Source organism: Rhamphochromis sp. 'chilingali', assembly GCF_963969265.1.
Source record: "Rhamphochromis sp. 'chilingali' genome assembly, chromosome: 1".
Classification (NCBI taxonomy): Eukaryota; Metazoa; Chordata; class Actinopteri; order Cichliformes; family Cichlidae; genus Rhamphochromis; species Rhamphochromis sp. 'chilingali'.
In genome coordinates this window covers 2,149,488-2,155,487 of record NC_137929.1, presented here as the reverse complement: position 1 = coordinate 2,155,487, position 6,000 = coordinate 2,149,488, and the positions used below count along the sequence as shown (strand labels likewise).

General features: G+C 42.1%; 1 long non-coding RNA gene across 1 annotated transcript; it reads right to left on the bottom strand.

The window, feature by feature from the left end:
* Window positions 1-352: 352 nt before the first annotated feature.
* On the bottom strand, window positions 353-4,376 carry LOC308399421. Its single transcript, XR_013972163.1, has 3 exons — window positions 3,635-4,376; window positions 3,021-3,374; window positions 353-691 (listed from the first exon to the last, which is right to left on the bottom strand). It is a non-coding gene; the product is annotated as an uncharacterized lncRNA (long non-coding RNA).
* Between the last annotated feature and the right edge of the window lie 1,624 nt (window positions 4,377-6,000).

Sequence of the window (6,000 nt, the reverse complement as noted above, 5' to 3'; positions counted from 1 at the left end):
ATCTTGGCCAACATACCAAATTTCCTCAGCCTCCTCAGGAAATACAGCAGCTGCTGAGCCTTCTTGACCAGCTGTGTGAGTTTGAGTCCCTCACTGACTCAAACTCCTTCAGTGACACTTGCAGCCTTGCAGATTAGTTTGCTGATCCTGATGCATCTCTGGAGCTGATGCTGTCCCCCAGCAGACAACAACAACATAGATGCTCTCACTAGTCCACTTTACCCTCTAATCACATCTCTGACATCTGCAGGTTGCTCCAGTAGAGACTCTTGTGCAATGCCAGGTGTTTGTGTTTGTGTTTGTCTGTAGGTACACATTAGATATGACCATAGACGCACACACACAAGTGAACACAGCAGCACAGATGGTTTCCACCTGCTTCCCTCTTTCTTCACACAACTGTGAGGATGATGAAGAGGTTTCAGGACGAGGTGGTCAGCAAGCACAGGATAAAGCAGGGCCATGAAACTCTCTGGTGCAGCAGATGTTTAATCAGACTCAGCTTTAGGCTTCTTTTCCCACCTGGCAGCAAAGTAACAGCTTCACTAATGTGAACAGTCACAATGTTAAACGTTTCTATATCTTCATATATTTTTATCTGTTGATGCTGCAGAATAAAGTCTGTTAACAGAGTGCAGGATGTGTAGAGCAGGTCCAGCTCTCCCTTTACTGTGTCCACTTTCATCAGCCCCTGTGAAGTGACACAGAGTGCATGTGTGTCTGTCAGCTGTTGTTTGTTGTGAAGGATGGAACAAATGAACACACACTTTTAGAGAAATCTGAAAAAGCAACACGTGCTTGGGCTCCTTCTGTGCTCGTCTTCATTAATGCTGATCTTTCTTTCCTGTTTGTTCTTTGGCACAAGCTTCAGTCTTTTCTCCCAGGGCTCCTTCACACTTAGAAACACACCTACATTCATTTATACACAAACATCATGAAACAAAGGCTTTGTAAAAGAGGACATGAGATCCTCTCTGAACAGCACATTCATATCAAACACAGGACTGAACAGGATATACTGAGTCTGTGCTGTTTTCATTGTTACTTGCTGAGTATTTTTCCAGTGTTTGAAATGTGACTCAAGTCTGATTCTTCTACTGTGTGTGAACTCTAAGCAGCTGCATTAAACAGCTGCTTTTCAAACCAGGCTCAATCCTATGACTCTGTGAATGTAAACTTTTGTCACCTGCATGAATAACAATCCTTGATCTAGTCAGGACTGCAGTGCTCCTGTGATCCCAGCTTATAGATGGAGGCTAGCATGAGAGGCTCAGCAGCTAAAGCAGCACACCTGGGTCTCCCAGCCTATTAAAAGCAGCCCTTTGCTTCACCTGCTTCACTAAACATTATTATTATTATTTAAGCAGAGTGGTGTGATTCATGTAGGCATTGCTGTGTGACAGGAGGACTTTTCTTGAAACAGCTCGTGTGACGTGAGCTGACGTAAAAACAGTGATGTTAGCTTGATTCTCTTGGCTAAAACTATTTTAAAAAGAGGGTCAATCATGCAAATCTGCCAATAGAAGCCAAAGTTACAGCCCCTCAGAGTTTAAAGAGAAAAGGCCCGTTTCCAACACTCGGTTGTGCAAAGGGAAACAGGCCCACAGTGCCTGAGTGTGTGGGTAATTCTTCAAATAATATTCAAAAGCAAACATTTTTAAGCATGTAAATAAAATTCAATCATTTCTGCTCTTCAATACCTAAGAAATGAAAACTGGCAGATGGTCCCAAAATGTGAAACGCCTGGCTATCTGTGCATTTAGTGCTGCAAGTTTTCACTGTTTACCTTCAGAAGCATAAATCTCTGCACAGATAATGTTCATATGTGGATTCCTGGTTTCTGCAGTTAATTGTGACCCAAAGCGTATTTTTAAAGTGGTTCCAGGCAATAAAGTCTAAAAATAAATACATCTACTTCCTTTTTCTGTGTTCCAGCCTCAGTGACTCTGACACAGTGCTGTAATATTTACACCTCTGATGAAAACAGAGTTTGTAGTTGCAGAGAAATACTCGACTCATTTTGGGCATTTACGAGCAGGAACCTCAGAAAGCCCCTCGCTGCTTCACTGGTTAAGAAGCAAAGCAAACATTAGTTCACAGTGATGTTAATTAAGGCCCAAAGTTTAGGAACGAACGTCAGCACTTCACTAATGAATGTAATGCTGATTCATGTGCTTGTTTTGTAATGTGCATGTTGTGCGTTGCTATTTCCCATATTCTTTGGCACTGATAGATGAAGAGTCTCAGGCAGGACCGAGGCTGCCAGCTGCTGACAGTGAGCAGGGAGAGAGCAGCAGAAGCTGGGCAAGAGCAGGGCACCTTCAGCCCCCTTCATCAGTCAGAAATCATTTGGGTGTCTGTGTGAAATGTCTGGTTTTTAAAATCTTTTTGTAGACATATTTATTAAATGTTTAACAATTATATAGAAGAAAGACAATGTAAAGAACAAAACATGACAAAACAAAAATGAGTTGAAGTTATGAACTGTTTCTGAGAGACAAATAACACCAGGATCCTTTTTGTGTAGCTGACAGCTGGTAACTGTGCAGGGGCGGGTCTAGCAAAGTGTTGCCAGGGGGGCAGGTAGGGCATTAACAGGGAGAGGGGGGCACAAAGAAATACTTTTCTTTCTTGTTCTCATTTAAAATGTCTCACTTTTAATAAATAATTATCTGAATCTTACAACAAACGTTTCCATCTGATGTAAAATGTATAGAAATCCATTATTGTACATAGTCATTTTTTAGGGTCCCATCATAATTTCTTCAGAAGTAAGTACTGCATATGATGCCAGTGTTTCCCACATTTTCTAGATTCTGCACCAGTACTGTGTGTAAAATGCATCAAAAAGTCCGTTTGATTCTTTCTCACCTGTCTTTCTGTCTCCTTTCACTTTTTAAAGGTTGCCATGTTAGAAAACATATTTTGCCCTGCCGTGCTGTTTATTGATGTGGCAAATGAAAGGTTTATGAAAACATATCTAAATCTGTCATCAGTAATCAGCAATGATCATGTCTCACCTCTAGTCTCTGTCTTAATGTCAGGTTTCCACCGTGTGTTGTAGATGTTCAGGAGGTTAACTCGACCAACAGTCTACTTCCTGTTTAGAATACCAGGACAGGGAGGATGGTGCAGGTTTAAGTTTATTAGACTGATGCATGTATACCAACAAGACAGCGTCCATCACTGTGACAACAGCGTTTGTTTTCATTCAAAGGCTTCATGGTTTTTCCTTTAATACCTGGGGGGCCGGTCTCCAGTCAAAATGCCCGGGACCATTTTTTGTCCCAGTCCAGCCCTGGTGTCAGATCTGCATGCAGTGTCAATGAGACGATCAACAACAGATCAGACAAAACACTCAGGCGGACACTCCTCTGTAGAAGGAAACATGGAGAGTGTGAGGTAATCAGTGCACAACATCACTTTGTATTTCAGGCTGTTTTTATATAGAACTTCAGCACCAATGTAAAAGTTCTGGTTTTAGGAAGATGAAGAACATTTTCAGGAAGGATGCCGTCTGCAAGCAGAGCTGCTTGAACCTCAGCGCTGAGGTCCAGACTACTTCCTGTGAAGCCACGTGATGTAAATCTGCTGCTGTAACTTCACAGTTTACTGAAGCTAAATGCAACGTTACCATATAATCTGTTTTCAACAAAGGTTTCACTCCGTCCGGTGTTGATGGAATGATTCAGGCCGTACTCGTCAGGCTTCCCGTCGACCACACGCATTTCAGTCACAAACCCCGTGACTGACAACAAGGGAAACAGCAGAAGAAAAGATGTGAAAAATACTGGATGATGATGATGGAGGATTAACCGCGGTGGCTAAACTGTTTCCTGTCTTTGTGGGCGTACTCACAGGGAAGTTTCCAGGCACGTCAGTCTTGGTGGCTAAAGTCTCCATTTTCCAACATGTATCGCTACAGGTGCAAAGACACAACATTAATCATCAGTGTAAATATTTTAATGCTGTCCAAACGGTGTTTGCTTTGTCTGTCCTCTCGCACTCACAGAGGAAACGAGGACGCCACCTTCAACCCATCTTCAGTTGGCTCAACCATGGCCGGACTTCCTGTTGGCTTTGTGACAGCAAACCACTTGAAATGAGAGCAAACTGCAGTCAAGCACCACTTACAGCAACCTGTGGACACGCAAATGGAAAGCACTGAGAATCATACAGAAGCATAAGAGCTGTTTATTGTAACACGTGTGTGTGTGTGTGTGTGTGTGTGTGTGTGTGTGTGTGTGTGTGTGTGTGTGTGTGTGTGTGCACATTAATAACACACTGATGTATGTTAGTTTGATTTATGCTATATCTGAGAAAACAATTGCAGAATTTTACATCAAAGTTTCCAAAGCTGATGTTTTGTTGTTCACTCTGTTTTATATTCATATAGTTTGTTGTTTTTAAATCAGTGGACAAAATAAATATTATCACACAAAATCCAGGGTGAAACATAACCAAATAACCTAAATGGTGAAGTCATTATAGAAGTACATGTTGCAAAGGTCGGCCTCCTGTATAGACTGCTAAACTGTCTGGGGGGGCCCTGCCTGTCCTCGTTGGATAAGCTCCACCCCTTTTCCATAAGACGGAGACATTTGTATGAAAATAGATGGGCAGTAAAATAAAAAATAAAAAATATTATGGATGACTCTGTAAATCAAAGTCGGCCTGAGGCAGAAGCAGAAACCATGAGGAGCACAGCACCACTCCCAGAAGGGCACGAAGTGAAGCCATAGCTGCTGAAGAGTGAAGACGTGATGATGGAGGAGATCACAGATGAAGATCTGCTGCCTGCTGACTCTTTATATAGAAGAGTGAGACTATCTCCCCACCAGCAGCTGCACTTATACAAACCCCAGGTGCTGGGATGGCTTTGAACATGTGACATTTTCTGCTGGACACGATCACTCCTACAGGAAGTAAATGTGATTTTATTTCACCTGTGAAATGATGAAAAACAGCAGAATAGCTCACGCTAACAAACGGGTGTTGAAATGTTTCATTTTCTGCTGTTTCACAGGTCAAAAAGGGCGTCGAAGCAAACTGAAGCTGAGCTGCTGCTGCTGTTGTAGTGCAGCATCTGCTGTGTGCTTCATCAGAGAACCTTCTGTACACAGCAGACAGAGGCTGCTGCCACTGAAGTCCATCTGCTAGAGAGCTTTAAACACTGGTTATTGAAGTGGCTTTGATGATACTGATACACAGTCTTTGCTGCTGTCACAGGACAGGGATCCACCAGGGAGTAGTTGTCAGGATAAAGAGCCTTCGCTTCTCTAAATATAAACTGGATACTTGTAGGAAACTTTGGGAAGCAGCATTTTTCCTCATATCGTCTAAACTGAAGTTAGCTCAGGTGCTTCTTCCATACTTGCTCTGCAGAAAGCCAAAGAGTTTGGAGCTCTGCAAACATTTGCAGCACAGCTGGATGTTTGTAACTTTGGTCACCTCTGTATCATCCCTCAGATTCTTTCTGCACAGCTTTGAAACCATGACAGCACGAGTGATGCTGAGGAGACGTCCAGTTTAAACAGACCTTTATTCCTGGAACACAAACACATGAAGTGATGCTGCTAAAGAAGAACATTTAATCGCACTAATGAATCAAGCATCTGTTTGTCTGTCAGTCTGTCAACAGTTCCTCTGATCAACTTCAGACTTGGTGGGTATTTTGTTTTTGCAGCGGTCAAAGTCGATCAGCGTGTTGCTTTGTCTGCTGTAAATCTGCCTGTACAAAGGGAAACATGCATGTTTTAGATGCAAACTCACAACATGGCTGCATTTTTGTGATTATGTGTATTTTATATTGATTTATTCTATTATGTTTTGTATATGAATCTTTACAAGTGTGTCGATACAAAGGCTTGATTAAAACAAAGGTCTCAGCTGTGCTGTTAGGGATGCTCTCATATTTGTTTCAAATGTAATAAATCAAAGGATTTCAGGCTTTTCATCCTTTTTATTTGTTTGGTTCTAACAGCAGCTGGATAAAAACAT